General features: G+C 42.1%; 1 long non-coding RNA gene across 1 annotated transcript; it reads left to right on the top strand.

The window, feature by feature from the left end:
* Positions 1–2250: 2250 nt before the first annotated feature.
* LOC113947371 lies at positions 2251–5439 on the top strand. The gene is made up of 3 exons (XR_003527692.1): positions 2251–2265; positions 3758–3813; positions 5411–5439. It is a non-coding gene; the product is annotated as an uncharacterized LOC113947371 (long non-coding RNA).
* The last annotated feature ends 15667 nt before the right edge of the window (positions 5440–21106 follow it).

Raw genomic sequence — 21106 nt, 5'->3', positions numbered from 1 at the left:
ACCTATCTTTCCTTAGCAACGAAAATCTCTCTTTCCCTTCAATTCCTACACACTGCTTAGTCTGGGACTATACCAAAGTATGAACTCTATCAAGGCAAAAAACAGAAACTAGACATTTAAGTATTCTTTCTCATATTCCTTCCATTTAAGGATTGTTAGGATGTATGGAAAATCTATTGTAGGCAGCTTTTGTCTTTCCAGAACTAATCCATCACAATTTTTCTTTCCCCCATCAAGGCCTGTATGGTAGATAGATAGTATGATGAAAGTCTGAATTTATCACAGAGTAATTCATATGAAAAAGAGCATTTGTATTAAATAAAGACATCTCGGAATTATTTCTAAAAGTAGTACCATTTTTTTTCAAGGAAATAACATACAGAGAGTATATGGAGGTGCTGTATAGGTAAGACTTTATTGTTAATTTTTGGGGTAATTCGTAATTTATTTTCTGGCTTATGAACTTACAACTTTCAATTGAAGTCACAGTTTCCCAGCTCAATTACTACTGTGTCCCTGGCTGTAGCATTTGGATACCATTGATGAGAACAGAGAATATTGTGGTGCTCTAGTTTAACCTGAAGAGCTTTGCTTTTGGGAAATTTGAGAAACACGAAGAAATAACAAAACTGAGTCTTCAGTGGTTTTCTGTCTTTCATGTCTATGGCATTAGTTGCTGATTTGTGTCTGCAAAATTAGTATAAACCATTTATTTGGTTGTGTGTTTTAAAGACATTGCTGTATGAAGGACTAAAACTGGGCAAAATGTCAGTGGCTGGCTTTTGAGCGTAAAGTGGCTGAGCCTCAGCAAGGGCCCACAAGCTAGAAATGTGCAGGAGATGCGACAGGAACCAAATTTGACCTTTTTATTCATTACAGGAAAGTCTTATTCATCTGCAACACTGAAAATGTTCCTGTGCAACTTTTGTTTCAGTGAGGCTGAGAAACAGGAACACAGCAGAGGCAGGACAAAGGCTATTCTTGCAGATTTCCCAGTTCAGCTAAACCCAGGACCAACGGAAAAGCTCCTGAGAAAGCCTGGAGACTCCCAGCACAACTCAGAGGTTTCAGAAGCCTTGTCCACAAGGAACAAGAATGGGAATGTCAGGCTTGGGAAGCAGCAGGAACAGCCTTCAGTGAGGTATTTCGGTACTGCCACTTCCTGCCTGGTCTGAAGCAGGGAACAGTGAAGTACACGACTTTTTTAAGCAAGAGCCCCGATTTGGTGTATTCTGCCCACAAAGGTCAGGAACCAGGCAGCAGAGCTAAGGAGATTGTGTGGGATATAAGCTGTCAGCAGATGTGGCATGCTGTCCCTTATATAGCAAGCACTGCTAAGTGGATAAGAGAGGGTGCTGGAGAGCAGGCGTCGGGGGGCTGGTCCTATTTCTGTAGCTCCTGTCTTGCAGCTAATGCAACTGGTTCCAGGTGCTGTCTGTACCCGGCTTTCATCTGCTACAGAAGCACCCTGCAAAGGCCCTTTGCAGTCCTAGGCAAATGCTTTGATATCTACTGATAATGAAGATACTTCAGAAGTGATAAGTGTTACCATTTCTGTAACTCAGGACTGAAGGAAGAAAAAGTACTTGGTACAGTTACCTGTGCCAGAAGGTTGCAGTGGTGTCTAAATCACACCAGTCTGCAATTATTTATAAATTTTGTGTTTTCATGCTTCCTTTCTGTTTGTTGACATCCACAGTACATTGTAATAAGATTTACCCAGAACATTACTATAGTAACACCATTACAGTTCATTTCCATGGTGCTGCTGTTAATATTTAACGGAAAATGAGGCAGGTGTCCCATTTTATGAGACAATAAAGTGTTTCCTGACTGGATAAACTATGAATGCTGAAGGGCTGAATAGTTTTGCCCCTGCGTGGTAAGGACATTATCACTAAGGGAAATGAGATGTCTCCTATTCTACGGTGTCACCCCACTTTAAGAAAGGACAACATCTCCCAAGCTGTCTGACAATCCAGTTCACTGTGTTTAGATCCCAGCTTCTGTGTCTCAAAAACTACCCCATGAGAATTCATCTGCCTAGCAAATAAGCAAAGGGTGGTTACCAGATCTAGAGCAAGAATGAAATGGTGCTATTTACTTGTCTGCTTCAAAATTTATCTTGTCTAAAACTACAGTAGGGAGAAGCAGAAAAGTGGCATGAATTTTTGTTCAGTTTGAAGGAGGCTGCTGAGCTGCAGGGTTAGAGCATCATCGGTATCCGACAAAAGTCACTGGAGCTCCAGTGCTGGGATGTGTTGGGTAAGAGTTTGCCTAATTGCATGGTGCACTCAAAGCCTCCTGAAATTAAGTCAAGATGAGCATCTGTGCTAGAAATTCAACCCCATGATCAGGGTCTTCTTTGTTCTGCCTCTTGCAGAATATGAGCTTTTATTTTATGTTTTAACTAAAAGGTTTTTGCATTTGTTTTAGGATGTTGCAGATGGTCTATAAGAAAATGAATAATCTTCCAGCATTTCAGAGATGAACATCTATGATATACAAGTGCAGAAAAACTTAATGAGCCTTGTTGTCCTGAGTACTCATAGCTATATTTGTCAGAACTATAAAAAACAAAGCCTTAATAGTTTATGGTGATATAATCCTAAGGCACATGTGAACATAAGACTCATAGTACACCTCCTGCTGTGGGCATTTCAACTCAGACACTATGTCATGTACACGCAATGGTGCCCTCTTTTTCTGTCTCTTTATGTCAGACAGAGCTGTTCAACCTGACTTGTTTTTCTCAGGTGCTAAGGTGTTTCAGTAAATGAGTCCCTCATGCAGGAACCTCATTACAAGCCCTGTTTGTGAGGTCATTAGGAGTCTGGAGAAGCTGCACATCCTCCAAGCACACCCAGGGGTGCAAGAGGCTAGCCTTTCTTTCACCAAATCAGTTCCTATCTGCCTGTTATGATGCTGGTTGTGATAAGTTCAAGATTCTTAGCATTCCAAAGAAAAAACAAATGGGTAGCCAAACCTCAGTAAGTTAATCAAAAATGGGGCCTGAGGAAAGAGGTAAGTTACATTTGGTGAGGACTGACCTAGTCACACTAGGACAAGCAACACAGCTGAGCACTAAAGAGTCCTTTTATTATGGGATAGAAAATGGCAGTGGCTCTGCCATAATCTTCTTTCTCAGAGTAATTATCTTATTATTTGGAGGAATCTTTGTGAGTGGCTCTATTTTTCTGATCTAAATTTGATTTCCAAATATATAAGTAACTCTGCACATCACATCTTAAGTGACACAGCCCCTTGGTCCATAGAATATTAGGATGTCAGGCTAATAACTTAAAATTATTTTAAAGTTTACTTTTGAAGTTAAAAGTCATGTTTTAAACTGAGTACGGGTTCAAGTATATACAGTGAAGTTAAATTCTTCTCTCAGGATCCTCAGTTATGCTTAATCATTCTTATGCTGTTTGGAAATGGAGAATTTGGTTTATTTTCTCAGGAAGGTTTTACTGGTTGCCCATTATACAGTCTAGGTGTGGGGGGAAAAAACAACCACATACTTTATGTGATTAGACAATGGGCCTGGGAGAAGTCAGACAACAGGACACATGTGAAAGGGGGCACATCATCAGACCATGGCCTTTGGATTTCAGGCAGTTCATAATTTGATTAATCACCTCCTCGATGATCTCTATCCAATGCAGTTTGACCATGTCTTTTTTTTTTATGAGCAGCAAGTTACTGCTTATGTCAGCATTTTGCAACCTGCCCTGTCATTTTCTTTACTTTATAGGGAGATGGAGTTTCCTGTGGTCTCGTCTGTGTAACTCTCATCCCAAGCTCTGAAAGGTGAACACTGAGTGTAATGGAGCTATTTCTTAATTATATCATGACTGGTAGTAAGAGGGAAGTTGCCGTGTGATGTCTTCTCTTAAATTTCTTGCCCTCATTTCTGTCCTGTTTCCTCTCTAAAGAGTGCTATCTTCCACCCAAAATGAAAATTAAAAAGAATAATCACAAACTTCAGCTCCAAAAATCACAGTTATAATGATAGGAGAATGTATTCTTAACAGCATCAGTTTATAATTAAACCATTTGTCTTTCACAAAAGGTGTCTAGGCTGTTGCTGTAGGATATAATATTTTTTATAAGCTATATTTTATGCAGATTTCTTTTCACTTGGAGAATCCAGTATTTAAACACAGTCAGTAGCAGCAAATAATCTCCTTTTACTACCACTTTTAGCTGATGCATTTGGGACTTTGGTAGACTGCAGTGTTCTTTCAGCTAGTGGTTAAGATCATCACTATGTACAAATATTCCTCGTAAATAGCTCCAGGATCTGCCTCTGCAAGGTGATGAGCAGCCTCAGCCCTTACCAGTATAAAATGGGAGTCTGGCAATCATCTCACCTCTCTGGATCAAAGGACAGACAGGGCTAAATAATGAGCTCTTGGCATGATTTTTTTTTTTTTCTGTAATTGAAGTGTTCCTCAAGACACAAAGCAAATTATCATTTCAGTAGCATCAATTTGAACTTACTATTCACCTGTTCTTAATTTTTCCTAAGATCCAGTGACTCAGCAATCAAAGTCACTAAACCATCCACCATATTAGAGGTGATGGGACACTCCAGTGGGCATTCTATACTATCTGGCACTTTGCCTGGCTTCAGTACAGTGCCGCTCTCCCATTACTCTCTTGGCTTTCATAAGGACTAAGAGATTATCAGACAAAAATTCTCAGTTCACCTGACTTCATAAGTCAGAGCCTCTGGGTGGTGTACTCCAGTGTAGCCCCATCAAAGCCAACCAGAGAAGACATGGGTAATGGTTTGGAGATAGCTCAATTCATCTGTGCTTTCTGCCCTCCAAAAAACATTTCATTCCATCCATCTCAGCCCTTTTCATGTCTTAACTTGTATCTATTGTCTTCCTGGCTTCTCAACTCACAAATTATGAAAAGTGTTTTGCTGTGTTCTCTTCCCTTCTATAGCCAGCACTTCCTAATCATCCAAGTGCCTTGCATTTTCCACAGCTGGCCTCTAAGACAGTTGCAGCCTTGGGTGCAGGGCTGGGTATATCGGCTATGATCATGATTTATTTTTGGGATGCAGGAGCATGCCCACATCTCAGCAGCTGTGAATGCTGGCATGTGCTGGGGACAGGAAAGGTTTACATTGCCTGGATTCCAGGGGACTGATTTAGAGCGACTCATTTTGAGGCAGTTGGCCAGATAAAACCCATGCTGACTCCCTCCGGAAAGCTGCTGTCTAAAAACAATATGGTCTCATCTACAGCTTTTCGGCAGTGTCCTCAAGAAAACTAGCCTTTTCTTTGGCTCCTCTTCCTGTTGCACCCCCAGTCCCTGGTGGGTACAGGACAAAAGGCATGCGCTGGGATTATGTGTTCATCTTTTGTGTATGTCTATTATGTGTCTTTTCCAGGTAGAGGACTCTTCTGGTAGTGCCAGCGGTGTCAAGCCCACCTCTCGTACCAGCACATGGGGAATCAAAGCTGTACAGTTCAGCAGCCACATGTGTTGATGGAGAGGTGATTTGGGATTTGTCTACCTTAGGGTCAGCATCTCCAGACCACAGTGAAACAGCTGTTGATTAATTTCTGTCACTTTTTGGAACGGTGACCAGCCCGTAAAACATTTTACCATAACCCAAACAAGATATGATGCAATGATTAGGGGAATAATTAAAACTCTGACCATGCTTCTTAATGGCTGTAGTAATGACAGTAATGGTAGGACAGTTTGCCCTCTCTGATCATGCCTTTCTTAGTGACATAATACATTTCAAGCTTTAAAGCACCCTTGTGGTTGTGACAAATGAAACAATTCAATAAATTAAACATGGTTCGGAGAGAGAGATAGTTGGTGAGTGCTGGCTGATGCTTGGTTCATGTAAGAATAAAGCATCAGCAATTCCGAAGCTTTGCTTTGTGCAAAGCTCTCCTTGTGGTTTGGCTTGCTCGTGGTGCAGCATGAGGTGCTGTAACCTGTTTAAGCTGCCTTGCAGGAATCAGCTCTGTCTCATCTGCCTCTGACTCGTTGCATGACAAATGCTATCTGCCCTGCACAGCTGGGAATAGAGACATGTCCTAAGATTGCAGTTCATGAAAAATCTGGGTGGGACAGCATATATTTTAGAAATGCCTGATGCAAGTAAATTGCTAAAGCAAGTTCTTTTTATATAATGGTTTAATTAACAACTTCCATGTTACTGCATTTAATGTGATTCACTGTGCTTATCAGAAGACTTCTTTTCTGAGGCAGGGATCATACCTTCCCTCTATGGTTTACACAGGTTTTTCCTCACTGGTGTAAGGAGTGGATAAAGTCCCTTGTCTTGTTCCTGAGCAGGCAAACTCCTGCAGTCCAGCATGTGAGAACAGGAGACAAGATGGATCACAGCCAAAATCACTTTTGTCCAGTTCTGGAGCCCATCAGCAAGAGGCTGAGGGTGCCTGAAGGTGTCAGGCAGACTGCAAGGTAGCCCCACGTAACACCACTGAGCACAACAGAGACTTTGAGCAAAAGGTGCACAGCCAAGTTGCTACTATTGAGGGACATTTCTGGAAACCAGTACAATCCTTAACATTTTAAAAGGATGTTTGTGTCCTGAGCTTTAAGCTGTGAGGGAATTGGACCATGCCTCTCTCTCTAGACTGTAAATAATTTGCGGGGAGAGTTGTTTTTATCACTGTGCTTCAAACAACACTCAGCATATTGCTGGAACCAATTATATAAATAAATTATATAATGTATCTTTGGGTAACTTAAATACCATGCTGAGCAGTCAGTAGTTGAAAACTGAAAGATGCCCAAGCCGAATTTGAAAATAAGGAGATAAAACATGAGATAATTCAGTCATATTTATTATAGTTTTTCATTTTCTGTAGCAACCTGGTAATATAGAAAGATATTTGTGCTAGAATACCACTGTTCTATAGAACAGATGTTTTTATATTACTTTCTCTAATGTGTTTAATAACATATTATATGACATACTATAGTCATAACACTTAGTTAAAAATCTTCTGTAGATATAACATTTACTTTTGATTAAACAAGTGTGCTGGGACTTCAGAGTATCCCAGTGTAATTTAATGTTATTCTGCTATTTTGGAGCAGTTAATTGAATTGCATAATGGGCTACTTCAAGAAAATGTGAAGAATATATTTGTTTCTAAAAGTTAAGGTAAACAAATTCACTCCTAAACACTTTAGTGATGAATATCTTACACTCTTGAAGTTCAAAATAAGTTATATTTCCCTATTTAAGCATAGTTTCTTGATAATGGCAGTCTGCTAGTTCTCAAAATACAGATTACAAAGCAAAGACTGAGATGAGCAAAGTCTATGAATCCATAGCAGATATGTTATGCTGGAGACACCATGAGTATAAACAGACTAAAATCCAAGGAGCTAGAGAAACAGAAGGTCAAACTTTTTCAGCCTTTCTTATTCAAGGATTCTCTCCTGAATATAGAAGAAAGGTAAGTTGTTCTGTACTAGAAATCTGTGTGTACAAGAAAAAAAAAAACACAAACGGTAATAGCAAGAGAACTGGTTTCAAAGAAAATGATGCCAGTGGAGGAGGAAAGTAGGAGAGCAGCGAACATCAAATTATCATGGGTAAAGAGAAGGTAATAGCTCTCATGACAAAAAGGTCGTCAGTGGCTGGAAAGGCACAGCTTCTTTCTTATCTTTGATTTTCAAACATGTTGATGAAGACATCTCTGTATAGAAGAGATTACAGAGGTCTCTGCTACATTTTGTCAGGATAATGAATTTTGGTGTACATTCCATATACTTTGAATCTTGATATCCAAAAGGCATTTGACTAAAAGAATGGTGGGTAATGACCAAGATTGTGCCTGCAGGAGATGAAGGAAAAATGGTGATCTCTGGGCAAAGCACTGTTTTAATATTATAAGTTACCGGCACCTTGAGCACAGCCCTCTGCATCATGCCCATACTAAAAGGGAAGCTGTCTCTGTTGAGGTTACTAAGTCAAGGTGTCCTTGATGTGGATAACTTGATCATTAGCTTCTTAGCACAAAGTTTGAGCTTTAATATGTATTACTTAGCTGCATATCATATAACCTCAGTGTATCTGTGTTGCAGACTATCCTTATCTGAATGATTAACATCAGCTCATGAGTGGTGGCTAAAAAAAGGTGCAAGAAAGATCAAAACAGTACCCTAATTAAACAGCATCCCCTCAAACAGATTTATAGTTTCAAGGTGACTCCTCAGTCTGTGCTCCTCAGCCCAGCAGTAGGATTGTTTGCCAAAGCTTAGAGGGGAGCAATTGAAAGACAGCAATTTGCTAAGGGCCTGATTACTGGAAGAGGCAAGAGAGGAAATTGTCACTTTCAAAAATTGGCATTCGGAGGGTCTGAGCCCAAAGCATAATCAGGGCTCAGTTCTCCAGAGAAGGGGCTGCTTAAGTTATGCCTACTCAAAGCATGAATTGAATTTCAGATGGAGGTCCTGTAGCATGTAAAGGGACAGCATCATGCTCAGCAAGCATGAAGGTATAGCCTGGAGATGGAAGCAAGGAGATCATTAGTTCATAACACCAAGGAAGAAGTGAAGGCACCTGACTATTTCTTGGAAAGTGTCCTTAGGGAGCTGGGAGAGGTCTCAGAAGAGACAAAATAGGCAACAGCTGGGGTCAGGGAAATGTCAGCTGCATTTACAGCTCATTCGAGGAACATAAGGTCACATTTATACTATTTGCTGATAAATGTTTTACTGTACATCCAGGACAGTCTACCCTGTGCTGTTAGAAATCATAAAGTAATTCAATATGCGATAAGGGTGTAGCTTGACACTCATCAAGTCTGAAATCCCAGTTTCTGCGAAGAGTCACACCCTTCTGCTTAGATGAACTGTTGAACAATAAAAGCCTTTGGACTTGGCATTCAATGAAATGTGAAATCAAACTGGTTAGATACCAATTCTTCAGTTCAAACAGTTGGGGCTGGTTGAGGTGAGGTGGTCAGTCACAGCAAGAGTGTAGGGATGCCTCACAGAGCCAGCCATTTCTTCCCTATTTGTTGAATCAACATCATGCAGACCAAAAGCTAAAAACTCCTACCTGGGTAGAAACTTCTTCTCTCCCCTATTTTGTTTACCTCACTCAAAACCCATGAATTACACTTTAAAATAGTTGACAATGTGTAACCTTAGGAAACCACATTCCCGTTGGTCAAACATATTTTGTGGCTTTGCTAATATGATATTAAAGTGTATGAGACACACTGGCTACCATTTGGTCTGAAGGAAACAACAGATGCCAGGTAAAATAAGAATCCAGTGCTGCCAGTTGCAGGGCCTGGAGGAAATACCAGAGATGTCAATGGAGTAGAGGATGGTGATAATTCTAGGCTATGTCTACACAGCTTGTCAAGCACAAATAGGGAAAGTCTGGTGCACCCCTTGACCCCAAGCTCTGCATTTGTGCCATCAACTCTATGATATTTTTTAGTCACCCTTTGGTATGAACATTGCATAAGAAACTCTGAGCCATAAATTTGGTTTGCTTCTAAGGGAAGCAACATCAGGAGCCACGTAAGAAGGATTGCTTAGGTGTAATTTTTGTCATTTAGGATATATGATAGTTGCCAAGGCAGTAAATTTTCATTTGCTCTCTCTGTACAACAAAACACCTTTCTCACATCTTCACCCACCTGCCTGCATGTCCCTCCATTCTTCCTGTCAGTCTCACATGAGCACAGGTGTCAGAGGGTTGTTGGTTAATGTGGACTGCAGTGTGCACCTGGACCACTTTACATAGATGGTGTTCCACCTTCAAAGAATTCTTTCTCCTGAGATTTCACATGGAGAAATTGCTCCTCAGGTCAGATTTCTCCCCTGGTCCTGGTAGGAAGCAAGTTCCAGTGATTTTCTCCCATCAGTGGGAGAGCACACAAATGAAAGCTGCATGTTTTCCTCATCTCTAGGATTTCCTAAAGGATGGCACCTTATAGATAGTTGTCGGGATGCTAAGCTTTTACATCTCTGCTGCATTTTAGGTTTTGGTCTTTCCTCTTTAGTTTCCTGCTAACTATTTTTTGCAGAGGAGGGCTTTTATTTTTCCTTCTCCAAGCTTTCCTCACTGTGCCTTTTGTAAATTCTTAATTTCAAAAGTGTTCTTCAAAGACCTTTTGTCCCCTCCTGTACCTAAGTGGAGTTTAATTGTCCTCAGATTAAGGTCCTTACTATTTCTCAAGAGGAGGATGAAACAGAAGCTTCCAAGGTCTTAAATGCAAGATACACACAAATACAAAACCCATGGGTGAACTGTTTCAGATGGTGGAACAGGAAGCTCTTCATAACTCTGGCTTTATGGAAAAAATAGCCAGAACCGGGGTAGCTATAGCAACGTGCATATTGCTAGGTTTAAGGGAAATCTAGTCCTCATAATGGGTAATCCAATGAAGTAAATAAAGCAGATACCTAAGTAAATCTAATAAAACTATTAAAATTAATTTAAGAATAATCTAATAATATAAAAATCCCTTGCACAGCATGTGACACTTTTAACTCTTCAGCCTCAGCAAACAGTCAGGTTTATCACATTGCCAAACTGTGTTAGAAACAAACTGTTTCTTAGAAACCAACTTCAACTGTCAATCTGATGCTTTATGTGCACGTGCACACACATGCACCCACATTCCATAGGCACATCATATCTGCTACCTACATGCGTGGTGCTTGTGCATGTGTACATACCCTGTAATGCTTTTTAAAAGTCATGCTCCTCCTTGACCTCCATCATAACATCAGCAGTGAATCCTTGCAGGTGCAGAATTCATGCCCTTCTGCTCAAAGGCCCTTGGCCTTGCACTGGGGCCTATCCTTGGCCTGCGACCAGCACAGGGCCTCGGGCGCAGGCTGATTTCAGCAATGATGAGGCAGCACATGCTGGGGTTGGAGCTGCCTCTTTATGTCATCCATGATCTTCCCACAAAACTCACAAACTCCCCTTCTCCCAGAGCTGGGGACAAGCTTTCCAGTGAGTGGAGGATAGCCGGCTCCCTCTGTTTGAAACGTAGTGAACAATTCCTAAAAACACAAATTTACATGTTATGATTTTGGCCCTTTTTCTGTAGTTTGTCATTCTTGGAACTCCTTCCCTCTTTTATGATCCAAGCAGCCACCCATTTTCATTTAAATAATTCCTTGAAACACACTTTCTCTGCAAAGCCTCTGGCTACAGATTACTGGATATGGCAGAAACAGTATTTGAATTCAGAACAAGGGTTTTGTTTGAGCAAATTGTTTGGGGGATAACCACTTTTTATACCACACCTGATACTCCACAGGGTATTAGCATGCAAACAAAGATTTATTATTCACTAGTCATTATTTCATTATTCTTCTGTTTAAAAGAGATCCACTCATCTAATCACAGCACCAAGGGAATAGAAACGTATCATATCATTTAGTGTATCAATTACAGACCTTAAATGAGGATGAGCAAATGGTCATGGTGCGTGGTTTGCCAGTTTACCTGTTCTCTAGGGAGAAGAAATGAGGCTCTTTCTGCAAGCAAACAAACAAGCAAGCATTTTGGGTAATTGTTTGCAATCAATAGCTGAGGTGAGTATTTTTTTCCAGCAGAACTCTGTCATGAAGAAAACCTCATTTTAAAACAGTAAGAGGAAAAAAGTATTTAATTGTATCATTTTGAATCATCCTCTTCACTTGATTTGTCGATGGTCTTCTGTCTCTCTATGTTCTCTAAGTTAGTTTGCAGTGCTATATGGGAAGAGTTTCTTTTCACAGTAATTGTCAGTGCTATGATATTCCTCATAAGTTTCAGCCAACAGTGGAAAAGTAGATTTTCTTGACCTGCAGTGAAATGCAGTGGCAGAGGAGGGAAGTGTCTCCAGGAAGCATTTGGGACCAAACATTTCTACGCATTCCTTCTTCCAAGTGCCCTTGCCTGCTCGCACACATAGGCAAGTGTGCACACCATGGTGCCACACACTTCACCAGTGCCACCAAAAGTTGAGGAGGAGGAGAGGGCCAGGGAAATGACCACCGCAAGCCCTTTTGGTCCTGCATGGGATTCCTCACACAGAAAACCAGCAGTGTATTTACATGCTACATGCAGCAGGCCAGACGATTACAGTCGTGGGAGGTATGCCCAGTTGTCTGCGTGGGTGCAGAGTCTCATCTCTGAGTACCATAAATTCTTCCTGTGATTTGCCAAAACAGTGTTGGTTCAATCCAAGACATCATTAACCTCAATAATTGTCTTGTCCCTTTGGTCTCAAGGCTCTATGATTTTTCATCTACTTTATCTGGTGGCCCAGAAAAATGGCTGGATCATGCTGACTTAAGTGCTCTACCAAGGACTCAGTGGATGGGAACAGTCGTCCTTCCCTGAGAAGAACCCAGCTGAACAAAGTTAGCAGAACCATTTGACACTGAATAATCAGGTAAATGATGATAAGTGCCCTGCGGTGAGACAGAAACATTACACAAAACAAACCAAAGCCTCTTGCTAAACATTTGTGTTCACAGGTAAATACCCTGTGGCCATAGGCGTCCATTTATAGGGTGGCACCAGGAGGTCACTGTGCTGAGAGTGGCTGCTCCCCTTCTGTCCCCTTCCCACTGAGACCTCAGGGGCCAGCTCCTGACCTTGGCCGAGGCTGTGCTAGGGGAATACTGTACCACATTGGTCTAAATTGCAGAGTTGTTAAAGAGTCGTGCCTGTCCCACCTTTCCAAACAGTAAATTTGTGTGTACATGTGTGTTTGTGTATGCAAAATAGGGTAAGTATGAAAAATCCTATGGAAAATCTGAAAATCATGTCCTCAGTACAGAGTTAAAATGTAGGCTGCCTTTGGTGTACATACATGTTTTCTAGTTTCTTTGCTATCTTAATCTAAACCCATCAGGTTGTTTCCTTGTTTCCCTCTGAGGAGGTGAATGTTGCCACTAGTTTTGCTTGGGCAGTATGGGTGACATACATGCTCTGTCAAGCATTGCCTTATTAGCACATCCTGCAAAATGATAACCGGTGGTGTAAAGTCCTTGCCTAACATTTAGAAACACTTCCTCAGAAGAAACGCCAGGCACTCCAATGCATTTAATTTTAGGAAAGCAGCTGGTCCAAAACAGTGGAGACTGTATTATTAGTCTCCCACTCTGGGGCAGGACTGATCATGCTTTCCCATGGAAAGAAGGGGCAGACATGGGTTAGGAGTGGCTTTGGTGTCCTGCAGGATTTTTCACCGTACCAACAAAGTGTCAGCCCAGTGAAGGGGATTTGACCAAATTTGGTTTCAGCCAGCTGTGCCTTGCTCTGGTGGCAAGCTGAGCTTGAGGAAAGCGTTAGAGATGCTCAGCAGGGTGAGGCGTTGTGTTTCAAGGGGTGCTGCTGTGAGGGGAGAGAGAAAAGTAATGCAATTGCCTTTTCTTCAAAAATGAAGGTAGTAATGAATTGTTACAGGAAAAAAAGCTTTAATATAAAGAAGTATGCACGTTGAAAGGCCACAAAGCATATAGAGACGCTCAGCAAAGCTGAGTGGTACCAGAATAGCCACCGGGCTATACAGATAGACTTAAGCTGTAAAACCTCTGATCCAAGCACACGTTCCTCACCCCAAGGGCAGCGAAGTGGTGCTGCCTGAGCCCTGCTTAATTACTGAGTATGGAGAAAACATATGGAAAACTTCAGGATGGGGAAGCAGCACAAAATGTCTTTGTAGAGAGCCTGTGCCAGTTAACACTGCCCTGCATCCTGCTAGGAAACAAGCCAGGGAGCAACGCCTCAGCGAGTGGAGCTCTGAAAGCCTTGATTCAATTTGTACCCAGCTCAGCTCCGTGACTGTCTCTTAGCTGCTTCAAATTACTTTATTTTTGGCAGCTGAGAAAATGTTAACTCAGAGAACTGTATTAATCTCTATTAGTAAGGAGTTAGAATCTAAATAGCTTGAACATAGGGTTTCTGGTGTGTCAACCGAAGCAACATACATTTATCAAATCTATAAATCAGTTTGTCTGGCACAGCAGCCAAAAGTAGGTACCACAAAAATACAATAGCCTAAGAACAGTGTTTATCTTGAAATTTTTTAAGGCCTCCTTAAAAAAGCCCAAAACAAATAAGCCAACAAAATGATCATAAAAAAACTAAGAACTAATCTGGGAAGGCTAAAAGATAAATAATTCAAAATTTGTTTATTTTAAGGTTTTTTTCCCAACATAGCAGATTACAGTAGCAAACTGCAGGTTTTCTGCTGCTATTGTACTGTTTCTGTGAGGGAAACTCCCTCTTCAATAATTCTTATCTAAGGGAAGAAGCTGAAATTCTTCGCTACAGTACACCACACACAGAAAATGTCTGCTCGCCATCTAAACTCATTTCTTTTCCTGAGGCAGTGACCAGCACCACACATTCAGAGCAAGAAAAAAAAGGGCAAGAAGTGCTAAAATGAGCAATTACTAAGGAACCTGCCCCTAGCAAAAGTTGCCTTCTAATCACTGGGCAATTTATTGTTATTTAAGATCTAAAGCATGGTGATTTATATCCCTTATAATTTGTTATTCTACTGAGTGCAATGCTTGGTGTTTTTTATTATTCATGGGCCTTTTTAAATCTCATTTCTTTGCTGACCTCAATAATAGCAGCTGGGGCAGTAAGTTCCACTAGTTAATTATTGCTTGTATATAAAGGCCCTTCCTTAAAAGAACTGTATTTTACTTACATTTGCCTCCTAATTTGCTTGATCATCTCTAATTCCAGCACTCTGACTATGGCACCTTCCTCTGTAAGCTTCATTATTCTGCTTTAAATACATCCTCAAAAATTATTACTTGTTTGTCTTCTTTGTCAGCTCCAAGGCTGTGCATCCCTTTCTGCGCAAACAGAACCTTTGTGTGACTATTTGTACCATGAATACTTTCTCCATCAGTCTTCCTCTGGCAGGTTTTACCAAAGGTCTCGAGGGTGCAGAATTGCTTTTCCCTAGCAAGGTGACCACCAGGGTGTTGGTAAACAACAAAAATTCAGGAAGTCTTCCTAAATTCTCTTCCTAATAAGGAAGTGAGCCCCTGAGCAGGGCTTTGGACCAGCCACACTTGCACCGTCTGCCAGAGCTGTCATAATGGGGAAATGTATTGTCCCTGAACAAATCCTGCCTGATGGTGTGGACTGAAAATAGTGCTTTGCTGGGGCTTGCCTGCCTCCCATGGCCCTTGTTGAAGTCTCTCCCTTCCCCCAGCTTCCCCCAGCTTTTCCCTTGTCCCCTTGGGCCAGGGCTGCTGTCTGCTTCTCCCTAAGGCACAGCTGCCAGGGACAGAGAGCTGGTGCCACAAAGAGCCAGAACCAAAACTGCTTACCATTCCCTGCCCCCTCCTTGTGTTTCCCCAGGGGAGAAAGGGGAGGTTGATCAGAGCTGAGGCACAATCAGTGACCTCCCAGTCCTGCCTTATCCCAGCATCACTCTACTCTTTCTCAGCTCTCATGGGGGTTTAATTTCTCACTTAGCTGTCTTAGGGGGTGGAAAACCTTCTTCCTATTTCATTTAGCCCCTGTGCCTGACCCCAAGCCCTCTCCCATACCACATGCCCAGCCCCTGCCCATGCCTCCAATCTCCTCCTGATGTAGAAATGCCTCACCTACCCCAGACCATCTCCCTGCTTTTTGTGGTTTGGCAGAAGGGGCAATAGAGCACAAATGGGATTAAAACAAAGCAGATATGAATGCCACAGAGCACTGTGTTTCTTGTGTAGTGACTTTTTCCACTGCTGCATGTAAACTGTCTGGTTCTGCCATGAGGAGTAAGTCTAGGTAGATGGTCCATGCAAGGAACTCCAAAGCAACCACCATTCCCTGTCCCTACATACAGGTAACAGTACCAAGACCCACACAACTGCTTTAGCACAGGAGTGCTGCAGAAAAGCTCAGCCATGTGGTCATCTGGTTATCAAAGACGCAAGAAGTGCAAATAGAAGACGATGGGAACAAGATTTTCTGACTCCAGTGGCTTCTCTGTTGAAAGTCAACAAAAAGAAGGGATTCCCAACCCCATCCCCAGCACATAGTATCCCTGCCTGCAGTTGCTACTGTCTCTATCTTGCTCCAGAAGGGATTAAGTGACCCATGAGTACATATTTGTGACGCAGTAAATCAAATATCCATTTGGGCTAGACATATCTGGTCTTCTAACTATCTTGAAGTATTTGATGTTGACAGGTCAGGATCTCATCATGAGTTTTGCGTTATGTTAGTTTTCTTTTTCTGTTCTCAGCCCATCGCCTGGATGTAGTGCTATTGTTAAAAGGTCAATTGTCACTTTTGAAATAGTAGCTCTGTGTCTTCCTAATTGCACTAAAAGGACTTCAAAAGTAGAAAAGAAACAGAGAACCTAAAGTACATACTTTTAAAACAGCAGAGATTTGAATTAAGCTTATTAATTTGGTAGAATAACTCCCAATGTACCTTTTATTTACTTGGGCTGATGAGATAATGCATACATTTCAATCTTATTTCAGAAGCTCAAGTATTTTCCTGATGTGACTGAATCATGCAAGAAATGCCAGTGTTTGTCCATTGTTACTGGAAACTCTGTTCTGGAAGTCCTGGTGAAAGCAAGATGGTAGGAGATGAGAGGTGACCCAACCACCAGGGCAGGCACGAGCACGAGAAGTGCAGTGGGTGGACTCAAGGGCAGACCCCTGTGACAGGCCTTGAAGCTCATATGGAGAGGGAGGACAGTGAGCTGAGGGTGGCTATGCAGGGCCATGGCATGGGTGCTTGCACACGCGTGTACATGTGTGCATGGTAAGAATTGTGACTTTGCAAGAGAGCATGCCCCTGAGTGCAGGAGGTTAACACAGGGGGAAGCACTTTTCCTTGAGTTTTAGGGGAAGGAAAAATGGCAAATTTCATTGCAGCTAAGTGCTAGAGACTCCAGGAAAAAGCCAGAAGGTTTTGGTGTGCTTCTTTAAACAGGGAAACTTTATTAATGCATGGGGCAGGCATCCTGGCTGGTTTGGCTGGCAGTGGTGGACTAGTGTAAGGTGTTTCAGGAGCAGACACATGTTTCCGAGGTGGGAAGGGTAGGAGAGTGGGGAACATTGTCTGAAGGCAGTAGTAGAAAGATCCTAGATCAAAGAATCACATGACTATAAAAGGTAATGTGGCATCTGAAGGTAAGCTGGAAGGACAAGACAAGAGGCACATTCTTCCTTTGTAGGGTCACATCTCCGAAACCAAAAATTTGCAAAAATTGGCAAAACCCTGTTTGAACCATGTGATCTCCTTAGAGCCAGGGGACTGACAGGCCGTCCTATAGTTTTGGCCCGGGCTGGAAAGGGTACAGTAAGCCATGGCAATCCTGATAGTGCTGACCAGCTCTCTGGCTGTGTCAGCAGCATCTGCTGGCCTTCAGGCATCTTACAGCTCGTTGGAACAAACACCTAACAATCATTTGGGGTGCAGCTGAGCTGCTGTGGAGATGGGAACTAGAGTGCCTGGGAGCAGGGGAGCAACCTGCACTGGTCAGTGGGATTGTGGGTAAAAGAGATGACGTAATTCCAAACACAGTAAGAGTGGTGGGAGACCTGTGTTGTATCCCTGGACCACACATGCCAGGGCACATCAGGTCTTCCTCTCATACTTTTGGCACATGAGGTGTAACAGATAGTGACTGGCCAATGATGGCTTAGAAGGTATAAGGCTACAGAGGTTCTCACTGAGCTCCCTCCACCTAGAAGGAGCTCCTGCTTTAGCTTGCCTGGTACCACATATATAATTGATGGGTATATTAGACAGAGAAGCTCAGGCCGTTGTGTTCAGGCCAGGACAGGAAGGCTGACTCAGCAAGGTCTGCCTTTACTCTAGAAGAAGAGTATTTGTCCACAATCAGCAATAAGACATCATCTCTATTTGATACAGAAATCACTCCTGCAAATGCTCTACAGAGCAATTTTTTTCTACAAATGGACCTCAGTTCTATTAATGAATTTGTAAGAAGTTTTTCTAATATTCAGTGCAAGACAGGACCTCTATAGCATGGAGGGTGACAGCACCCAGACTTTTCCCATCTAAGAAAATACCCAGAAATGTGAGCAAGCCTGACCTTTTTCCAGACAGCAGCATCAAATTATCAAGCTGAATAAAAAGAGAAGCAGTCCTTCTAAGAAGGCAAGTGAGCTCTGGGAACCTAGTAATTTAATGTCCTTTAATGTCTTCAGCCAAGCTGCATATCACTTGGAGCAGTAAGGAAAAAAAAAAGAAAGCAGAAAAAGAAATCAAACCACCTTTCATTCTCCTGAGGAGGTCACAGAGTTTATCATGTCCAAAGGCTTACAGTCTGGCCCAGGGGCTACAAAAAACAGTAGGAAGCATTCCCTCAGAAAATGATACATCTTCTCTTCTTCTGTAAGGATTTTACTTCTCTAATCAGATAAAACCCACATATTATAGTCAGTATCCTTAGAAGAGAAATATGAGATTATGCCTTTTATTCAACTCCTTTAAGGCCTTAAAAAGAACCATAACAAAAAGTCCAGTCTGCCTGCCTGACCACTTCTCTCATCTCATAAAAGATAGGAAAGCTGTTTATGTATTTTCTTTAAACCGTAGCTCAGAAATTCAGGTTCTCTCTCTCGTTTTCTTCTTCCGGCTCAGACTTTCAAGCATGCCTCATACTTGATGTGAGCACTGAGGACTTGGGGGAAAGCCAGCCACATGTGTCTTGTAGCAGGAGAGCCTGTGGAGTACCACAACCACTAGCAAAGCAGCCATGCAGGTGAACCCAAATGTGCTCAGCTCTTTTCTTCTACACACTGAACTCCTAGCAGTTGAGAGAGAAGCTTTCTTAAAAAATATATGACCTTGTCTCCTGAGCAAATGGTAGAGAAATCTCACAATCCACTTCATTACTCCTCTTGACAGGCATGAACAAGGCTATCAGAAAATCACCTTCTAGGTCAAAAAAATTAAGTACATCTTTTAGGACTTCTTCATACACTTTTAGAGTAATAAGGGAGAAAAATCCTGTCTTGAGCAGAAGTTTCTATCACAGAGACATCAAAGCTTTTAAGCCTGGACTACTGTAATACAAGATGATCCTAAAAATTACCTAAAAACAACAGTTGTTAAGCAGGCAGGTACTTACCTGTAAGGCTGAGCAGACTACAGAGCCCATCTCTACCACAATAGCTACCAGCTATTCTGCTGCGCAAATACACTCTTCAGCTATACAGCTGCAAGCAAACCAGTATCTCAGCAGAAGGGAGAAAACACCCCTTTGGTCCTGCTGCAGCAGCTACCTGACACGGGGATGTGGTTTGAACTTGCAGAAGAGAGGCAGGCCTGTACCTAAGAGCTCTCTGTGGTTGAAGATGAATTCAATGAAAGTCAATATTTAGCCACATTTTTCAACTCACAAGTTTTGCAGCATTTCTCCAACGTTTGCAAAGACAGAAGAAATATAAACTGCCCAGGAACACATGTTGACTAGGCTTAAACAAGGGACAGAAGGACTGCAACTGCCTTTCAGCTGCTGTTAAGGCTCCAAACCTTAGTGCTGGAAAAGTGATGATCTGTGAATGGGTAACAGTAAGTGTGGCTTGCAGCAGAAAAGCAAAACAACCTTTTCCAGCACTACATTCTCATGGGAAATTTTTCTTTAGGGAGCTCAAAAGCTCATGAAAATCACATAGACAAAGACCCGGCAAAAGGGAGTGACAGCGCATAAACCATCCATATAGAGCTGGAGCAAAATGAGAGCTATGTCACTGACAAACTTTTGTTCATGATCTGAGGGCAAGATTTTCACTCTTGAGGGAACTGATTTGTGAGACTGACCAGTCATGGTGAAGTTTTAACTAATCAGCCTGTGCTAGGGTAGGAGAAGGGCAGGACGTGGAGAACACGGTCATTCCTTCACTAACTCCTGGCTGCTGGGACTGTGCTTAAATGAAACCAAGTATGAGCAGGTTCTTGTTGTGTGCCTTTGACTGTCTTCTATCAAATGACCCCTTAGGACCATAATTACTCCAGAAACTGGCCCAGATCCCATCTGAGTCTAGGACTGCATGTGTAAAAAGGGCTTAGGGCCTTCACCAGTGAATTCACTGACTGAGGGACAGCGAATGCAGCTCTGAGGCAATCCTGAAAGGCCCCACCACACTCCAGGAGACACACTGCACTAGGATGCTTTTGAAAGGTGATTCCCTGCCCCTGTTCTCTTTGTGGTCTCTTCTTCCCTCCATAAGATTTGCTTGAGCATCAGTAAAATCCCCAGAAACTAATGTTTCTATAGGAGCCTGGGGGCCCTGGAGACAGGGGTTTTCAGCTGACATGAGGCTGGGTGCCTGTTCTGGAGATTTTCAAATGAGGCTTTAATAGGTCTGTCTTGTTCATCAGCATCTTTAAGAGTTCAGGGTTCGGATAAGCACTGCAGAGGATGCATATTTAAATAAACATAGAGAGGACTTTATTTTTTCATCCATCACTTTACAGGTTTCCTTTTTAACCTCCTCTGGAGATATGACACCTGCTTGAGTGTGTGTGTGAGTGTGTAAGGTCTTTCTCATTCCATCTGGGTTGTGATTAGCTTAGATATAAGGCAGTCAATATAACTCACTGTACGTATTTATTTCAATTTCTAGATATTTTATGTACAAAGGGTTGTTCAAAGATGGTCTATCAGCCCATCTTTTTTCAACAGCTTAGAGAAAGGAGAAAAAGAAGTAGAAAAGCATATGTGTTTTGCGTTGCGTTGTCATAATTCTTCATTTTATTCTGTATGAACATTTTCTTTCTTAAGCTTGCTAGTTTATCCTGAACCCTTGGACTTGAAAAAAAGCATATAATTAAATGTTTTTTGTTTTTTTTTTTTGCTTTCAGCAGTAAAAAGATAATTGAAGGGGGAAACAATCTATTCCTCTCATGAATAATCTTCAGCTTGTGCCAATGACTGCTCTGTGGTCAGTAGTTTGTTGACCACTATGGTCTGGCTGTGCTGGCTGTGAGGAGATTCTGAATTCTGAAAACCTCTGACCTCTCCACCAAGCAGTGATGCCATGAGCTCCATTCCAGCTGCCAAGGTCTCCTCTTGCCTCCAGCATCACAGCTGGAAAGGGGGCTGCC

Source organism: Corapipo altera, unplaced genomic scaffold, assembly GCF_003945725.1.
Source record: "Corapipo altera isolate COAL_440 unplaced genomic scaffold, ASM394572v1 24b, whole genome shotgun sequence".
Lineage (NCBI taxonomy): Eukaryota > Metazoa > Chordata > Aves > Passeriformes > Pipridae > Corapipo > Corapipo altera.
The sequence above is the reverse complement of the archived record's forward strand: the minus strand, read 5'-3'. Positions and strand labels throughout refer to the sequence as shown.